General features: G+C 45.9%; 1 protein-coding gene across 1 annotated transcript in view; it reads right to left on the reverse strand.

Moving 5' to 3' along the window:
- Positions 1-12997, reverse strand: part of LOC309524251 (LIM homeobox transcription factor 1-alpha-like) — a 100864-nt gene extending 87867 nt beyond the window's left edge. The window contains exon 1 of the mRNA XM_082208711.1: positions 12969-12997. The gene's annotated coding sequence lies outside the window, so the exon portion shown is untranslated. The remainder of the gene's footprint in view (positions 1-12968) is intronic.
- Between the last annotated feature and the right edge of the window lie 7141 nt (positions 12998-20138).

Genomic DNA, 20138 nt, shown 5'->3' on the forward strand with positions numbered 1-20138 from the left:
TTGAGGTTCCCCTGCCTGGTGGTGTGTGGGCATGGGGACAGGGCCTTTGGGGTGGTGGCACTGATGCACAAATTGATGGTTTTAGATGCTAGGCTTCATGGACTTCTGGGGTCCTCCTTTGTATTATTTCAGTACACAATTAACATTTATTGTTTTCCCTTCCCCCAGTTACCCCATGCTTTGTAACTGCTCCTATATTCCTGGTATGATTAGACCCCCCCCCCCATGGTTTGCCAACCCTGATGAAAAATGAATTCTCTCTGAGCTTATGCTTATGCAGTTTCCCATTTTAAACTCACTTAACAGCACCATCTTTTAGACTAAAGGAATAAATTAGAGTTGTGCATATTTACTTGGGAGTATACATCATTTTAGGGACACGGGTGGTGCTGTGGTCTAAACCACAGAGCCTAGGGCTTGCTGATCAGAAGGTCGGCGGTTCAAATCCCCCAATAGGGTGAGCTCCCATTGCTCAGTCCCTGCTCCTGCCCACCTAGCAGTTCGAAAGCACATCAAAGTGCAAGTAGATAAACAGGTACCGCTCCAGTGGGAAGGTAAACGGCGTTTCCGTGCGCTGCTCTGGTTCGCCAGAAGCGGCTTAGTCATGCTGGCCACATGACCCAGAAGCCGCCGGCTCCCTTGGCCAATAAAGTGAGATGAGCGCCACAACCCCAGAGTCGGTCACAACTGGACCTAATAGTCCCTTTACCTTTACCTTTTTACCTTTACCTTTACCAAGCAAGCTACTTTCTCCTAGCCTAAGGTGTGTGTCTGGTACAATAAATTGTAATATGAGGTTATAATTAGATTATTTGTCAACATTTCAGACAAGCTTTTTAGGTGTGCCAACAGCAGCTTGATCAGCAGGAACTAACTGGAGATGATTTTCAGAGCAAAGAGAAACATATTGCCTGCTCATTTCCACAGACTGAGCTGCTATTAAAAACATAGCTACAGGAGCTAGTTGAAAAGTTGGGAACCCTAATTATTATAATGGCCTCCTTTACAGCCTTGGGAATTACTGAGAGTGGGATGCAAAAGCAGATGGCAATCTGGTAGGTAAGAGATAAGGGCATAAATCAGGCTTTCTGAGGTAAAACCAAGGAAGTGAAACAGACCTAACAAATGAATTTAGCGTTATACAATATCTTCTTTATCCATGCTCTTGTTCTTCCCTTCCTAACATTACAGCCTCTTCAAAATGTCAGCCATGGCAAATGGCACAAGCATAGAATCATAGAATCATAGAATCATAGAGTTGGAAGAGACCACAAGGGCCATCGAGTCCAACCCCCTGCCAAGCAGGAAACACCATCAGAGCACTCCTGACATATGGTTGTCAAGCCTCTGCTTAAAGACCTCCAAAGTAGGAGACTCCACCACACTCCTTGGCAGCAAATTGAACTGTCGAACAGCTCTTACTGTCAGGAAGTTCTTCCTAATGTTTAGGTGGAATCTTCTTTCTTGTAGTTTGGATCCATTGCTCCGTGTCCGCTTCTCTGGAGCAGTAGAAAACAACCTTTCTCCCTCCTCTATGTGACATCCTTTTATATATTTGAACATGGCTATCATATCACCCCTTAACCTCCTCTTCTCCAGGCTAAACATGCCCAGCTCCCTTAGCCGTTCCTCATAAGGCATCGTTTCCAGGCCTTTGACCATTTTGGTTGCCCTCTTCTGGACACGTTCCAGTTTGTCAGTGTCCTTCTTGAATTGTGGTGCCCAGAACTGGACACAGTACTCCAGGTGTGGTCTGACCAGAGCAGAATACAGTGGCACTATTACTTCCCTTGATCTAGATGCTATACTCCTATTGATGCAGCCCAGAATTGCATTGGCTTTTTTAGCTGCCGCGTCACACTGTTGGCTCATGTCAAGTTTGTGGTCAACCAAGACTCCTAGATCCTTTTCACATGTACTGCTCTCAAGCCAGGTGTCCCCCATCTTGTATTTGTGCCTCTCATTTTTTTTGCCCAAGTGCAATACTTTACATTTCTCCCTGTTAAAATTCATCTTGTTTGTTTTTGCCCAGTTCTCTAATCTGTCAAGGTCGTTTTGAAGTGTGATCCTGTCCTCTGGGGTGTTAGCCACCCCTCCCAGTTTGGTGTCATCTGCAAATTTGATCAGGATGCCCTTGAGTCCATCATCCAAGTCGTTGATAAAGATGTTGAATAAGACCGGGCCCAAGACAGAACCCTGTGGCACCCCACTAGTCACTCTTCTCCAGGATGAAGAGGAACCATTGATGAGCACCCTTTGGGTTCGGTCAGTCAGCCAGTTACAAATCCACTGAGTGGTAGCATAGTCAAGACCGCATTTTACCAGCTTCTTTACAAGAATATCATGGGGCACCTTGTCAAATGCTTTGCTGAAATCAAGGTAGGCTACATCCACTGCGTTCCCTTCATCTACCAGGCTTGTAATTCTGTCAAAAAACGAGATCAGGTTAGTCTGACATGACTTATTTTTCAGAAATCCATGCTGACTATTGGTGATCACAGCATTCCTTTCTAGGTGCTCACAGACTGTTTGCTTAATGATCTGCTCCAGAATCTTCCCTGCTATTGATGTCAGACTGACTGGGCGGTAATTATTTGGGTCCTCTCTTTTCCCCTTTTTGAAAATAGGGACAACATTTGCCCTCCTCCAGTCTGCCGGGACTTCGCCTTTTCTCCAGGAATTCTCAAAGATGACTGCCAGTGGTTCTGAGATCACATCTGCCAGTTCTTTTAATACTCTTGGATGCAGTTCATCTGGCCCTGGAGACTTGAATACATCTAATCTAGCCAAATATTCTTGTACTATCTCCTTAGTTATTCTGGGCTGTGTTTCCTTTGCTGAATCATTTGCTTCAAATTCTTCAGGTCGGGCATTGTCTTCTTTATCGGAGAAGACTGAGGCAAAGAAGGCATTGAGGAGTTCAGCCCTTTCTGTGTCCCCTGTTTGCATTTCACCATCTTCTCCTCTGAGTGACCCCACTGTTTCTTTGTTCTTCCTTTTGCTACGAACATACCCATAAAAGCCTTTTTTGTTGCTTTTAACCTCTCTAGCAAGCCTGAGTTCATTCTGTGCTTTAGCTTTTCTGACTTTGTGTCTACACGTGCTGGCTATTTGTTTGAATTCCTCTTTGGTGGTTTCCCCCCTTTTCCATTTTTTGTACACATCCTTTTTTAATCTTAATTCAGTTAAAAGTTCTTTAGATAGCCACCCTGGTTTCTTTAGGCACCTTCCATGTTTCCATCTCATTGGTATTGCCTGACGTTGTGCTTTTAGTATTTCCCTCTTAACAAACTCCCAGCCATCATGAACTCCCTTTCCTTCTACCCCACTAACCAGGTCATCAACATTGGTTAGGACCAGGTCTAAAATGGCTGTTCCTCTTGTTGCTTCTCCCACTTTCTGGACAATGAAGTTGTCTGCAAGGCCAGTGAGGAATCTGTTTGACCTTATGCTCTTGGCTGAGTTTGACGTCCAACAAATATCCGGGTAATTGAAGTCCCCCATTACTACTATCTCCCTTCCTTTTGCATGCTTGGCCATCTGTTCCAGGAAGGCATCATCTATGTCCTCCGTTTGGCTTGGGGATCTATAGTAAACTCCCACAATGAGGTCTCTGTTATTCTTCTCTCCCTTAATTTTGACCCAAATGCTCTCACTTTGGCTTTGAGGTTCTAAATCTTGGATCTCTTCACAGGTATACACATCCCTGACATATAACGCCACTCCTCCTCCTTTCTTGTCTGGTCTGTTTCTCTGAAATAGATTGTATCCCTCCATTATTACATTCCAATCGTGGGACTTATCCCACCAGGTTTCAGTGATGCCTATTATGTCATATTTAGTTTGCTGTACCAAGAGCTCAAGCTCATCTTGTTTATTTCCCATGCTTTGCGCATTAGTGTACAGACATTGAAGTCCATTAATCATTCCCCCGTGTCTCTTATTTAAGGATTTTTTCCTCCCTCCACTAGGTCCGCGTGCTGTTTGCTCCATTTGGTCTATGACATTTGGATGATCATCTTCATTAATTGATAGACTCCTACCTTCAGGAGCACTGTCTCCCTCCCCCACATTAGTCAGTTTAAAGCCCTCCTGATGAGGTTTCTGAGATTTTTGGCAAAAACATTTCTCCCAACCGTTGTGAGGTGCAGCCCATCACTTGCCAGAAGTCCATCTTCAAGAAACTGCAGTCCGTGATCTAAGAATCCAAACCGTTCCTGTTTACACCATTTGCGAAGCCAGCTGTTCACTTCCACTATTTTCCCCTCTCTCCCTGGGCCACGTCGTTCAACTGGGAGGACAGACGAGATGACAATTTGTGCATTTAGTTGCTTCAATTTCCTGCCGAGAGCCTCGTAGTCTCTTTTGATCTTCTGGAGGCTATTGCTTGCAGTGTCATTGGTTCCCACATGAACCAAGAGGAAGGGGTATTCGTCAGTGGGTTTTATGATTCCTTGCAGTCGTTCAGTTACATCTTGGATCTTAGCCCCGGGGAGACAGCACACTTCCCGAGACATCTTGTCAGGCCCACAGATCACTGCTTCTGTTCCCCTCAGTAGGGAATCCCCTATCACCACTACACGCCTCCTCTTGGGTTTGGTCGGGGTTCTTCCGTGAGCTGTCCGTTCCAAGGTCGCCTGCACATTCCCTGAGGACTGACTTTGCTGCTCGTCTTCATATACCTGATCGACTGTAATGAGGGAGAGATCCTCAAATGGAGTCTGCTCTTCGTCTTCCATGCTAGGGGAGAGGACCTCAAAGCGATTGTGTATTTCTAAACAATCAGAGTGAACCCTGGGCCTCCTACTTCTTTGAGTCACGTTTCTCCATATATCTGGCTCCTGTGTTGGTGAACTAGCCTCCTTCTCAGGGGAGTCCCCTGTCTCCTCCCTGGTGGAGACGGTGTGCTCTGTTGCTTCCAAGAAGAGCTCCAGCTCTCTAATTCTTTGGAGCGTAGCTACACGTTCCTCCAGTTGCTGGACTTTGTCTTTTAAAAGGGCAATCAACATGCAATTGCTGCAGGTAAAGCTGCCTGCAACCTTTGGCAAGATGGCAAACATTGCGCAGGAATCGCAGGTGACTGCAGCTGTTCCCTCCCCTTCCATCTTGAGATCGTGTCGTTGGGGGTGGCTACAGAGGTCCTCCATCATAAAAAGCTTGAGGACAGGACAAATAACTTCCCCCCCCCACACAAAAAAACCTAGGTCTCCCCCAACAAACGTTTCAGACTAGCTCCCCTAAATCTAAAAGATGGGTATAACTGCGCGCGCCGCTAGGCGCGCGCCGCTGCCCTTCAGACTCTGATAAGCTCCTCCCACAGCTAATCCCCTGCCTCAACAGAAACCCTGCCCCCTCTGACCTTTACACAGGGAAAACAGCTAACCAGCCACAAAGAAACACACACACACAAGAAAACCCTTTTTGCTCCTTCTTCAACTGCTGCCCTTCAGACTCTGATAAGCTCCTCCCACAGCTAATCCCCTGCCTCAACAGAAACCCTGCCCCCTCTGACCTTTACACAGGGAAAACAGCTAACCAGCCACAAAGAAACACACACACACAAGAAAACCCTTTTTGCTCCTTCTTCAACTGCTGCCCTTCAGACTCTGATAAGCTCCTCCCACAGCTAATCCCCTGCCTCAACAGAAACCCTGCCCCCTCTGACCTTTACACAGGGAAAACAGCTAATGAGCCACAAAGAAACGCACAGACACAAGAAAACCCTTTTTGCTCCTTCTTCAACTGCTGCCCTTCAGACTCTGATAAGCTCCTCCCACAGCTAATCCCCTGCCTCAACAGAAACCCTGCCCCCTCTGACCTTTACACAGGGAAAACAGCTAACCAGCCACAAAGAAACACACACACACAAGAAAACCCTTTTTGCTCCTTCTTCAACTGCTGCCCTTCAGACTCTGATAAGCTCCTCCCACAGCTAATCCCCTGCCTCAACAGAAACCCTGCCCCCTCTGACCTTTACACAGGGAAAACAGCTAATGAGCCACAAAGAAACGCACAGACACAAGAAAACCCTTTTTGCTCCTTCTTCAACTGCTGCCCTTCAGACTCTGATAAGCTCCTCCCACAGCTAATCCCCTGCCTCAACAGAAACCCTGCCCCCTCTGACCTTTACACAGGGAAAACAGCTAATGAGCCACAAAGAAACACACAGACACAAGAAAACCCTTTTTGCTCCTTCTTCAACTGCTGCCCTTCAGACTCTGATAAGCTCCTCCCACAGCTAATCCCCTGCCTCAACAGAAACCCTGCCCCCTCTGACCTTTACACAGGGAAAACAGCTAATGAGCCACAAAGAAACACACAGACACAAGAAAACCCTTTTTGCTCCTTCTTCAACTGCTGCCCTTCAGACTCTCATAAGGGCTGCCAGAATGAAAATATTGTTATAGGTGGGGGGGGGGCGCTAAACCCTAGAAATTAATAAATAAATAAATCCTAATTGGGGTGGCACATAACAATATGAAGCTATTCTAAAAGCAGAATGCTGCTGGGATTTCAGCCTGCCTGAAAATCAGTCCCCTAACCCCACATGCGAAGGAGCTGATTTTAGTCAGCCATCAGCAGTAAGGGTGACTCTCTGCACATGCTCAGTGACTTAAGGCATTCAAAGTGGATTCTATCTGAGGGTTAAGGTCTGGACACCCATGGCAACACCAAAGCCTCTAAGACAAAACTGCTTCCGTCTATGACAAATGAAAGTAAGCCAAGGTGAGCCATCAGGCTATAGGAGAAGTTGCCCAGTCAGGCTGGAGTTGTAGGTGAGGATTGCTGGTGTCTCCACTAGAAGCAGGAGATGCATAACGTGAGTGCCAAGCTGTGCCTATGTGGATGGATAACTGGAGAAATAGGAGCACAACCATCTGATCTGGTCATAGGGCAAACCTTCCAAAGGGGGGTGGGGTGTTCCTTTCCCTAGATCAGGTTCTCTAGCTTCTGAGAAATGAGGGACACCCCCTGGGTCTCTGTGCTAGGAATGATTGGAAGTTCCTGTGTGACACCTGATGCAGGGAAAGGACCGCAGAGCCTAACTGGAAGGAGCCTGGCCTGAACAGTATATCACACAGAGATACCGTGGGGCGGCCTTCTCTGTGAGTGGAGCTGCTTACAGGAGTTTATCCTAATTTGATTAGCTTGTTCTTCACCGATGTTCTTAATTCTCATTACTCTCAGTAGTAGCTCATCCCAGCACTCAAGCTGCAAATTCCTGCTCCAAGACCAAGAGCAGGGCATGGGAAACATAGCAGGGGGGGGGGGCTCCAGATTTTGCCATTGTCATTCCTGATCGCTGCCTAGTCCCTAGAAATCAGGGCCAATGGGAGAAAAGTTCAGGAGTGCAACTAGTAACTCTTAACACCCCAATTTAGTGAGGTGCTAGAAGTAGGGATTTCCTTAATTGCAGCAGGAGCCTGTGACCCTTTAGACGCTGTTGCACCAGCAGGACCAAAGGTCAGCGATGATGGGTGCTGGAGTCCAGAAACATCTGGCCAGCCACAGTTTCTCCATCCCAACTTTAATTCTACTGCATGGAGACAAGAACAAAAGGTCTCTCTCCATTTGCAGTCCAAGTTAAAACAAAACAAAACCCTTTCCCGCCTTTTTTATCAAATAGGCCTGGTTAGGATTGTGTCCTTAGACTATAATCCTCTGCGGGTTTACTTCTCAGTAAATATACTTATATCATCAGATTCTTCTACCTGTCATTCAGTACCTGGTAGGGTATCCTGCTTTGCTGCTCCTCTGCTTTGGACAGGAAGAAGCAAGAGCTGTGGGGACCGAGGGGTCTCAGGAAGACGGCAGAGGAGGGGGAGCTGGAAAAGGGATTGGGACACAGAGAGCGGGGCGGGTGGGGGCGGGTGTCCCAGGCAGGTACCTTGGTCGTGATCTGGAAACTGGGATCTAGGGCCGCGCGCCTCCCGCTACGCCACTGGGGACCCCCGCCCACCTGTCCGGATCCTGACTCCTTTTTGTCAGTTCGAGAGGGAGGAAGCTAGAAGGGGAGGCGGCCGGGGAGGGGAGGGGAGGGGGGCGGCCAAGGAAGGCTCTTGCCTTCCGCCGACTCGCCGCGATGGCCCGGCGCCTGCCCGGACCAAGCGGAAGAGAGTTCTCGCTCCGGGCGAGAAGCCGCGTTTCCACGAGCGTCTCTCCTCCGAGGCGGCGAGGAGTCGAATTCCGAGAGCGGCGGCGGCGGCGGCGGCGGCCGAGGCGCTACTACGCGGGTCTCATCAATGCTCGACTTTGGGGCGCAATTTAATCTCCCCCTCTCTCTTTGGTCCGCCTGTTTTTAAAAGGTATTTTATTTGGAAAGGGGCTTGGTAAATTCCACCCTCCCCGGCAAACCCAACCAACAATAATTGGAACAACTCTGTGATCTATTCGCCCCCAAAGGACGGCTGGAGAAGAGAACGGATTCTGTTCCAAGGCTTTTGCGCTAACAGGCGCTTCGGCCAAAGGGAAGCGATGCGAGATCTTGAACATTAATTGTTGCGTTTGTGAGTCTTTAGGAAAACGAGAAGCTTTCCTGTTTCCTCTCTCGTCTCCTCTCCAGTTTTTCTGAGGCTGAGGTCATATTTATATATACACGCTTACTTTAAAAGTAACTTCTCCTGAATTCAGTGGGTCTTACTTCTGAGTAGACGTTGACACTAGACAGGTTGCGTCGTACATTTCAATTAGATGGGCATTTTCTGTCACGAATAGGGGGAAATTGCCGCTAGGTTCCTTTTCATTTTGTATTAGTTATCCAGCCCGCTTTATACGTTGTGTTAAGCGCCAACTTTTTGAATCCGAGGTTTGTTTTGGGTTTTAAAAGTTACTTCTCATCTTCGACGCGGGTTACACTTTGTAGGTTATTATTTTGAGATGAGGCATTACAACATTTTTATGTATTTCCTCGAAAGGGCTGACGGATCTCGTTTATTTTTTAAAAGTAACAGTTCGGATTCGACAACCTTAACTTAAGACATGCTGTGAAAAATATAATGCTTAAAGTGGCACCTTAAAAGACTAATACATTTGTGGGTCTGTCTACGCTACATAAAGCACGTTGTTGTTTTCAAACTGTCCGTGCCCACAATAAACTTAAAGGAAAAGACAGATTCCCCCCCCTTTGTATATATACATATTTTTCACATTTATAAAATCGCCTTTCAGCAAAGGCTCCAGAGGTGGAGGAAGCAAAAATAAAATAGCTGAGTGCAGTGGTTAGCGTGGTGCATCGAAGCGGGTGCGGGGGTGTGTGTGTGTGATCTGGGTTCAAAGCTCCATTGGGCCACGGAGCTCACCGGGGGACTTTGGGACAGTCTCGATCTCTCCGCCTAAACTATCTCACAGGATTGATGGGATCGCGTGGGGATAAAATGGAGGAGGAGAACCTTGAGTTTCTTGTAAGATACAAATAACTAAATTTCACTTTACAAACATTTATATAGAACACAACAGCAAGCAAAAGATAATTACAATAAATTAAAACTTCATGCAAAATACAAGAACAAGCAAATAAATTAATAATAAGAAAAACAATAATAACAGTTTATTAAATTTATATACCGCTTTTCATTCAAAGATCACATTCCAAACCTTGACCTGTCGACTTTCCTAGCGGCTTGCCAAAATTAATTGACCAATGCACTCTAAAACCATTGTATATTTTTAAACCTAGCGGAGTCAAAAGGCATCAATGCATAGCTGTCAACTTTTTCCTTTTTTTGCGAGGAATCCTATTCGGAATAAGGGAATTTCCCTTAAAAAAGGGGAAAGTTGACAGCTGTGCATCAATGGCGGCACTGCTTTAAGCTGCTACACATCCGGATGCTAAATATATTTCGCACAAGGCCGATGGATTTCAATTGCGTCTAACACTGAAGTTATTAAGTTTTAATAAGTCTAACGAGCCGATCATTTACATTTAGTTGCAAGTACATTCCATTTATCTCAATAGCCGCCTGATGACTTTAAGACTTCCAGAACTCAGATCACACAACAAAACGGTTAACAGGATAAGCATCTGCATGTTTTACCAGATGTAAATCCCATTGGGTTCGGGGTTTACTCGCAGGTAAGTACGTATCAGATCGCCGCGCAGGTCTTCAGAATTGTTCTCCCCAGAGCAGACTCGCACAATGTATTGTTCTGGAATCTGCCTACACGTTTATCAAGGGAGGGGCGGAGGCCGGAAAGAGTGCGTGGCTTTTAAAAAATCACACTTGACTAGAGTTTACTTACAAGTAAAACAATGTGTTTAGAATTGAGATGTCTCTTGAAAATAAATTCCTTTTCGATCACTGGATCTTCCAGAGACAATATCGATGGGGCTTGAGACATAACATTCCCTATAGAATACCAGGAAATCGTGGCAAACTTTTATCCACATATTGAAGCTACCCAATTTTTACGCGCGCCGAGCGCAGGAGAACCCTTCTTTTTGCATGTTGGGACGCTATGAAAGCCCGTTGACGCGGACGTTGTGTGAACAATAATAGGTGATATATGTGAACCCGCCTATGCTTCTTCAAATATGAAATCATAATAGCCAGGCCATTCTCAGTTGTTTCAAGGAGATTTTTAAAATGCCTCCGGGTCGTGCAGCGGGCTGTGCATAAGCCGAAAAAAGCACCGCCGAGTTCTCTGGGACTTACTCCGAGGCAAGTATGCTTAGGAGCAGGCATAAATTTGGCTGGATCATGTCCTGATTTTGTTTTTACCAGCACTCTAGAAGGTGCGTCATAAAGGTATAGCAGTATGTATTTTGCATGGTACCTAACTTTACTAGGGTCCTATTTGGCGACGCAGCGAGGAAGTCGGAAGTCGAAGCGCACGCAGCGTCCTCAACCTCGAGGAGTTCAGGGTTTGTCCTCAACATGCACCTCAAATCTAAGTTAAAAGAACTATAACCGACATCGCAGGAGCCCGTCCGACAAGGAGTCTGGCGCGCTGCAACTTCCCTGTTGGTCCCGATGCGCATCCAGGGACCGACCAACCCAGGAAGCGAAGGAACGTGGAGAAGCGCCCTGCCATAGAAAATAGGGCACAGGTATGCGCGCTGCTATACGATATTTTTCATCGTTTATAATATATCGGATTTCTCTCACACACCCTTGCGCCAGCAGAACTCTTTGGATGATGACTGAAGGGTCGTAGCGCCAAGTCTCACCTTCCTTACCTAAAGACACGGGCAGCTTAGTAGCCGGTCCGTAAGAACAGTAGCGACACACAAGCAAGTCACGCAACAACACACACACACACACACACAAACAAACAAACAAACGGTATACTATATATCGAAATGCTTGCGTTATTTGCGAGAATGACTTTAGGACAAATCAATGCATCCAGCGATATAAATAGAAGTCTGCGATTCGTGCCCCTGGAATAATATTTGTCCCGGTTGCAAACTTCTGCCAATGCACAGTTGCTCCTCTGACTGTCACATTCCGATCTTTCATATATGATATATCGTATGTATATAGACCCCCCACCCCAAGTCAGCGCGGTTTTTGCTCTCGCAAGAAGCGTCTGGGAAGTGAGGAGGAGGAGTGCCCTTCGCTAGGACTCTTTAAGCAGTGAAAAGCAAGTCCCATCTTTCTTTCTCTCTCTCTCCCTCTCGATTTCATTCCCCAAGTAGTCTCGACCTCATGCGGATGGTACTCAGTCCTCCTTCCCCGCAGCTTCTCACACAAATCACCCTCGGCGTTTAGCAGACGCTCAGCAGGCTGAGTCCACTGTAGCCGACCCCCTTCCGTCCCAAACCAGGGGCACGATCCACCCGAACGGAAGCATTTCCCACGTCCTCGTGCTTTGCCAGACGAGAGGCTGAGGCGCTCGCCTCCCCAACCCCTTGAAACCGACGGGACTTGGGACGCGTCAAGCTATGGGGTAGATGGTGCCCCTTGCTTGGAAGCTGATGCTCACCTGGATGGAAGGCAAACTTAAAGTGAAATCCCAACCAAGCCTAAGCGAGCCTAATTCGCTAAATGGACAGGTCGGGAAGGCTGCGTTCCTTGGCGCGCTTCCTCGAGAAAAAGTCCCACTGAAAAGTGCAGGGTTTCCTTCCGAGGAAGCGTGCTTAGGGTTGTGCTGCAACTCTCTCCTGCCTCCCCACGCCCACCCTGCCAAATAGGACGCCCCAAACTCCATAACCGCCGCACAGAAGAAGAGGCCCAAAGGTCCGTCTAGCGCAGCGTCGCAGAGCCCAACCAGGCGCCTCTGGGCAGCTCCCCGCGGGCAAGAGCCCAGCGCAAAAGCCCCTTCCTGCAGCTGCCTCCCCCTGCCCCGCCTGCCACTCAGTGAGACGCGGCCTCTGATCCTGGGGACAACCTAGAAGCCATGCTGAATAGCAGCCGACGAGACGCCTCATACTCCACGAATCAGTCCTCTAAAAGCCACCCGAGCTTGTGCGTGGCTGTCGCCGGACCTTGTGGTGGTGAGTCCCACAGCGAATTCTGCCTGGAGCCTCTTGCCAGTCAGCCGCTTTGGATCTCCCCGAGACCCTGCGCTAGGAGAGGAGGCGCACACGGTTCAGCGGGATCCCCTTTCAACGAAAGGTGCAATCCCTGCCCAGCCTTAAGAAAACTTCCCGTCGATCATTGAAGGGGTCCCTCTTGGGAGGTGGCGGGGAGAGACCCAGAGCTGCCCTGTGCACACTCTGGGGTGGGTGAGGACTTAGTTTAGGGGTGGAAGCCAGATCAATCCCCCCCCCCCACCGCTCTTCTAAAGGACCAGGCCGGCGACGCGACTCGAACCCTCGCCCCGTTCTTAGGGAAGGATTTCCAAGGCTCTCTCGTAAGGAACCGCTCCGGTGGCAGGGGCGGGGGGTGAAAGGGAAGCGAGGAACAGCCTGGAGGCGAAAGCGCGGGAGATCCTCTCTCTTTCTGCGCCCCCCACCCCGGCTTTCCGTATTTCGGAGCCCCCACCCGGACGCGAAGCTCTCGATCTCGGCCAAACGCGCGACCTACCCGGTTCCGGCGCTGGTTTCCCTCTCTGCTCGTCCGCTCTGCCTTCGGCTGCGAAGGAGAGGAGGAGGAGGGGGAGAGGGAGGAGGGGGAAGATGATGGGGTGGGGGTCCCCCTATTGTCTAAAGCTTGCAAGGGGGTGGAAATGAAAGTGAATACTCCAGACACATCCAGGAGCGCGCCAGGAGGGATGGATGGGCGACCTCCACCCACTTGAACCTGCCCCCCCCCCCGCGCTACTTGTCATTCCTAGGAATCAGGAAGGGAGGGCAGTCCTTCAAAGCCGCTGCTTGCTGCTTCAGGCTGAAGAGCAGTGGACGCTTACTTAGGAGTAAGTCCCCTGGAGAGCAGGGATAAATATTCCCTTTATGGCTGCACGGTGTGTTTGGAATCAGCAGCCACAGTTTAAGGACTGGGCTTCCACCCTCCTCAGCTGGGACCGTTTCAAACAAGTAAAGACTGTTCTATTATTTTATTGTATTAATTGCATTTGTGTCCCAGCCTTTTCTCCAAGGAGCTCCAGGTGGCGCACGTGGTTCTCTGCCTCCTCCTTTAACCCCCACAACAACCCTGCAAAGCAAAGTAGTGCCTGGCCCAAGGTCACTCTGGGAGCCCCCTGGCTGAGGGGGGGCGGTTGCCCCCTTGTCCCCTACAAGGCACAAGCCCATTAGTTTAGTATTGTTCTCGCTTTGATATTCTGACAGATGGGGGTATTGTTTTTATGACTAGGAGGAAAAGAATACGGTGGAAAATTCGGGTACCTGGAGCTGTGCCTCCTGATCGCACACAGAGTTATTTCCTTTCCTTTGTGGTGCAGTGGTGAAAGCATTGGACTAGCACTTGGAAGGCCAGCGTTCATCTATGGAACTTGCTGGGTGACCTTGGACTAGTTGCTGCCTCTCAGCCTCACCCACCTCACAAAGTTGTTCTGAGGATAAAAATGAGGAGGAAGAGATGCATGTACACTGATTTGAGTGCCTTGGAGTGGCACATGAATGTAGTAAATAAATAGATACTCATTACTTTGGCAGACGATGCTTCCTGATACAATGTGTTGCTCCTGAAACCACATGCAAGCACAACTGTCCTGCAATGTGCACAGCAACCACAATAGCTCTCCCACCAGCTTAAAATTGTGGAACTTCTAGGCTGTGGCAGGAAGGAACTCCCTCCCCCTAGAGGGGCGTCCAACATATTTATTGTATCTTTTTTCATAGATGCTCAAGACGCACCTCTTTACCCTTGACAGTTAAGGTGTTTGTTTTGTGGAAGATACATTTCTATTGAATCAATTCTGTTCTGTTCCAGTTGGAAGGTTTTGCACTTTTTGGAATTGCAACTGTTTGGTTTTCACGACTGTATATTATATTATAAGCAGCCCCAGGTCAAAGTTGGGAAAGAAATATTACTTATTTATTTATACTAGGGGCTGCAGCTTTGGTCTACTCTGCTTGCCACCTTTGCCTACCTGCCAGCCCCTTTGCAAAACACCCTTCCTCCACACCTGACTAACTCTACTCCCCCCCCCCCCGGAGATGACTAAGAGATCAATTTTGGATCAGGATTTGATAGTTTGGGGGGAAATTCCCCAAAGAGAATATATGGGCCATGCCACCACAAATTATTGAAGTATTATAAATACTTTTGTTTAAAGTGACTGGGCAAATAAAACAGTGGTGTGCTACTTTTAAAGCATTTTCTCAGGTCTTAACTTAGAACCAAATGACAAAGTGTTCTGTCCCCCCACCCCAAGTTGTTCATTCAGATTCTGTTCTTTTTATGTACTTCCTTTACAAATAAATAACCATAAAAATGCTGCTGCCTGTTTAGAGGCATCTTTCTAATTGTTCAAAAGATTTCTGATTTATCAGTCAAACCGCAGTGCTATAAAATTATTCAAATGTCCACCTATGTGCTTGCGCATCCCATGGAATACTTGTCTAAATATAATACAGGAAAGTGCAGATGAGAGATTTACAACATCTGCTTAAAGAAAACCCACTGAGAAGATTATAGACAATTCACCATATGGGCAGTTGATGCATACTAGGATGGGATCGTGGGTGTAGCCAGGATTTTTGTTGGGGGGGGGGGTAAGAACCTCAGTTTGCTATGTATTTTTATTGATTTTTATTGACGGGGGGCAGCGGCCCCCCTGCCCCCCCGGCTACGCCCATGGGTGGGGTAGTGATAGCACCACCATCTCAGATTTTAATTCTGAGACAAAGTTAACTTTACTTTCAGTGGCTACCTAATAACTATAGTGAGGGCCGTGCAAAGGACGATCAGAGGAAGAAGGATTTATTGGCACTGAGAGACCAGATGAAAAGTTCTCAGGAGATCAACACATAGCTGTCCTTTTGATAATGTTAACAGTGCTGTGAAAATGACATATTTTGTAAGCATTCGTCCTCTGATTAGACATCCATGGCAGCCTATCAGAAACCTGCTTATCTGAAAAAAAAATGTGTATGTATGTATTTGTATGTATTTTGCTTGTATTTTGTAATAATTATGTTAAATAAAATTTAATAAATAAAAATAAAAAAGAAAAGAAAATTCAGAACCTGAAGGGTTTGCATTAGGCCATTACGCTCCTTCTTTCAGAGAAAATAAAAGCAAGTGGAAGTATTGACTGGAGTAATTCCTCCCCAGGGTGAATTTTCATGTTGGAATTGTGTGTACTACTGTCAATTAACCTGTAAAGCGACATATTTACTAATCTTGTAGCCAGCACAGGATAAAAATTGAGGCTGCAATCCGAAACACTTCTGCAAGTGAGTAAGCTCCATTGACTATACAAGAGCTTAGTTCTTTGTGAACCTGCCTAGGCCTGCACTGCCTGGCATTTTCCACTTGCCACCCAGCATGTGGAGTTTATTTCATGTGACCCCTGGTATGTAGGGGAAATAAGGAGACCTCTCAAAGCAATAACGGGGAACATAAGAGTAAGATTTAAAAACAAGGACAGGAGCTCCAGACATCAGAAAAGCAGTTTTTGGGAGGAATACCACCACAAGGTACTGAAGTTGCAATCTGACACATGCTTGTCTGGGAGTTTAGTCCAACCTCAGCGGGACTAACATCTCAGCAGACATGCACACGTTGTGACTTTACTATTTGAGCATTTGAAAAGCTAAATAATGAGAGTGAGCAATTGCTACTCGGGAGATGAGCCTAGCAGGCCATTAGGCCTTTCTGCATGGTATCCAGAAGGTGTAAACAAATAAATCATACATATTTTTCGTCTTTAGCTTAGAAATAGACATGTCCATTGCATCAGTTTTGAATGAAACTGAGGACTCTATAAAGTAGTATTTGGGAGACTCTTATACTTTTAGACAGTGCTATATTTCTAGAAAAAGAAGTACTGGAGCTCACCCCGAACTTCTCCCTTGTTCTGTTAGAATGGCAATGGCCCTCACCCGAGAGGTGCCGGAGCTGAGCTCTGGTGAGCTCCAGCTGGAAAAAAGCCCTGCTTTTAGAAATCATTAGCTATGTAATTACTGTATTTGGAAGGGCATTAAGAGAAGGGAGTACATTAGAAAGCGCGCGGGGGGGGGGAGGAGTGGTGGCAATCTTATATATGCCTCCCAAAGAGAAGCAACCTCTACGGTGCTTTCTGGCGCTTCCTCTGCGGTGAGTGTGCCCAGGGTTGAAGCCTAACTTGTATATGAAACTGCAAGAGCTAAGATACTGGGTCTGAGACTATATAATAAAATGTGTATTTGTATTTTTGTAAAATAATGCAATTAATGTAAGACAATCCGATATGATAGTTTTCCTGTTTATGTGCTGTGTCCTTTTAAAAAGTCACCTGGTTTTATTCTCTCTGCTGGAAAAGTTTAGGTTAAAAGTTATTTTATGAAGTTGAATTTTACTATTTACTGTTTGTGTCTCACTCAGAGAACATTATCAGGCAACCTGATACCAATATAGTAATTACGTGCATAATACAAAACTAAAACATAGAAGCTGTTCAATTAGCCCCTTTGTAAAGGGCTGCATTTGACGTGTGTGCTTGATTGACGGGGTGGAATGAATGGCAGGGCTACTTTGAGAGAACGTTGGAGGAGAAAAGAAAGAAATGAACCTGGAACTCTGTGCTTGCTTGAAAGGATGCCAGCAGATAACCAGAGAAAAATACCATTTTATTCAGGACTAATAACACAAGCTGCAAAACAGCAGTTTTTTAAATAATAAATAAGACTTAAAGACCCCCAAACATTTATTCATACATGACATTGGGTTAAGCATGTTTCACACCATAATTGTAAAGCACATTTGAAGCACATTCTTTCCCTTAAAGAATTCTGGGAACTGTAGTTTGTTAAGCCTTGATGGGAACTGTAACTCTGTGAGGCGTAAACTAAGAGTGCCCATATGAGTAAAATAATGTGCTTTAAAAGTATAGTGTGCGCACAGCCTGCCTCTTTGCATACCCCCGAGCTCACAATTGATCTGACATAACCCCTGGAGTTAAGGGTGAGCAATGAAGGAGCCAAGTTTGCTGATGATCCCAAATACAGTGGTACCTCTGGTTACATACACTTCAGGTTACAGACGCTTCAGGTTACAGACTCCGCTAACCCGGAAATAGTACCTCGAGTTAAGATCTTTGCTTCAGGATGAGAACAGAAATCGCAGCAGCAGGAGGCCCCCATTAGCTAAAGTGATGCTTCAGGTTTAGAACAGTTTCAGGTTAAGAACGGACCTCCGGAATGAATTAAGTACTTAACAGGAGGTATCACTGTAGTTCAAGTTAGTTGAAAACCAAAAACAGGATTTCAAAGAGCTGCCATTCAGTGTAAGCAGGTGTAAAAGAGAATGCAATTTTTAAAAGAAATACTGTCGTTTAAATATAAATACAAAGTATCTCACCACCCGGTGATTAGTGGGTCTGTTCCGTCTACAGTCCAGTTGCACTAACTTTGGTGGGCAAATTCTTGCTCTCTTCCTAGGATTATTTTTCCTTCCAGCTGACTTTGAGCAGACAGCTCTTTCCGACAGTTGTCTGACAGCCTTTCAAGGTAGAGGGCTGTCCTCTATAAAGTGGGACACTCCTAGCATGGCCAGGAGTGAAGCATGACACATGGATGGTCTCAGATCATGGGTCACCACATAGCAAACAGGGTGACATCACAATGCTTCACTACTCAGGGCACCTGAGACCAGTCATGTGAGAGGGCAGAGAGGCTGGGAGGCAAGGTCAAGGCAAAGGTTTGCATTTCCATCTGTAATGTCAAAAAAACACTTTTTATGCTACTGAAAATATGTTACTGGTATTTTCAGTAGCATAAAAAGTGGGTTTTTTTTTACAACCACTTGTAAAACCACTATAGTAAAAAACTATAGTGGTTTTACAACCCTATAAAGAACATGCTGCTGCTTTATTGCTGTACTATGTATATGTGCTAATATTTCATGAAGTTTAAAGAAGTATGTTTTCAGCTGCACAAAGCACTGAAGAAAGGTGTAGGAAACTGCCTAAAATCAAATTAAAATGTTGCCTGCACAAGATTGCTAGTGGCTTCTGAATGCACAGGAGATTGTGGCTGTTTCTTTCAGTTGCCTGGATGTGTGTGTGTGTGTGGGGGTGATTCAGATGGAAACCACTTGGGGATGGAACTTTAAGCCATTCCCATTGGTGCTTCCCCCAAAAGGTGCTTTTTGCACTAGTGGACAAAACCTGCAGGTAATGTATGGCTGGCTACCTTTAAGTCTTCTGCCTGAGACACAAAAGATATCAGGGTGAGCGACTGGTTAATTAATCAAGAAAATGTTGTAAAGTGGGCAGGGTGGGGGGAATGAGATTGTATATGGCACAACCTTTGTGCAAAATACTTGCTCATGGACCACATACCTACTGTGAAATAGTCTCCACCTCCCTGAATGTAAGTGAAACAGCTGGTTGTTGTTGGCATCAGCAGCGAGCCATTGGCCATCCCTTCCAGGGGTTCCCAAACGCTGGTCTATGAGCTTCATATAGATGACCCATGGCAGGCCTGCAAAAAACACAACCCAAATTCTATTCAAATTGTAAAACAATTAAGTGCAGTATAAGAAATTAAAGGAGCAATAAATATGCAAGTAAAATCATATAGCTTCTAGCAGAGTGCTTTACAATTGCCACAATAGGCAGAAAAAAACCCTGAAGTGGTCCACCAAGACCCACAGCAATTTTCAAGGCGTCTGTGGGGGAAGATGTTTGGGAATCACTAGGTTTCATCCATGATTCCAGGCGGAGAGCATCTGGATTTTCACCATTCCATATACAAATTCAAATATAAGTATCTGTTTAGAGAAAAACATCCTCCCTGAAATCTTCTCAAAGGAATTTGATTTGTGCAGCACAAGCCCAAATACTATGAACTGGCAGATAAGACAGAATCACCAGGAAGGTTGACCTTGATTTCCTCATTGAGTAGCTTTTGCCTTTCAAAAGAAGGCATTCTCTCAAGTACTGACTTAATTATTTTTAAAACGTGCCAGACACTTCTTCGGACATTGGGTCCACAAGTGTACACTAACTACTTTGAAATATAAGCAGTGGATTATTGAAAGATTTTATGGTAGTGAAGTTTAGATAATAAAATAATATGTACAGTATTGTAAAACAGCTAATAAAAAGAAGTAAAAAAAACAAACATCAGGAAAGGATGGGTGGGAAGAAATTTTTGTTGGGGATTTTTTTTTTGGTATATGATGATAAATGTTTTGGAATATTTTTGGAGACATAATAAAAAATATTTTTAAAAAAGAATGCCTGCATTCTGCCCCTGAGCTAAGTCTTTTCCTCACCCTCCTCTGGCAGTGGAAACTCAAGAGATCTCCCCATTTTAGCTCTGTTCCTGTCCCCCAGACAATTAGATCCAAAAGCTCCCAGTGGATCTTGGAGAGACATTTACTTTCCTTGCTCATTTGAAGCTGTTTCTGCAACCTGCTCACTTTCAAAGAAAGCTTCAACCCTAAAATTGTAAGAAGAGATATGATAAGCACCTGGTATTATGTGTTATTATAAAAGTAAAATTAAAAGGGTAATTTGTGGCAAAATGGTACATTTCCTATTGGGGCACAATCCTAGCATGCAGAAGTTTTACTCAACAAAAGTTGGTTATAACTTATATCTTATAATTAGGCAGCAATGCACAATTCTAGGCACACTTTCAGTCC

The sequence above is a fragment of the Podarcis vaucheri genome (assembly GCF_965113315.1).
Source record: "Podarcis vaucheri genome assembly, chromosome: 2".
NCBI classification, from domain to species: Eukaryota; Metazoa; Chordata; class Lepidosauria; order Squamata; family Lacertidae; genus Podarcis; species Podarcis vaucheri.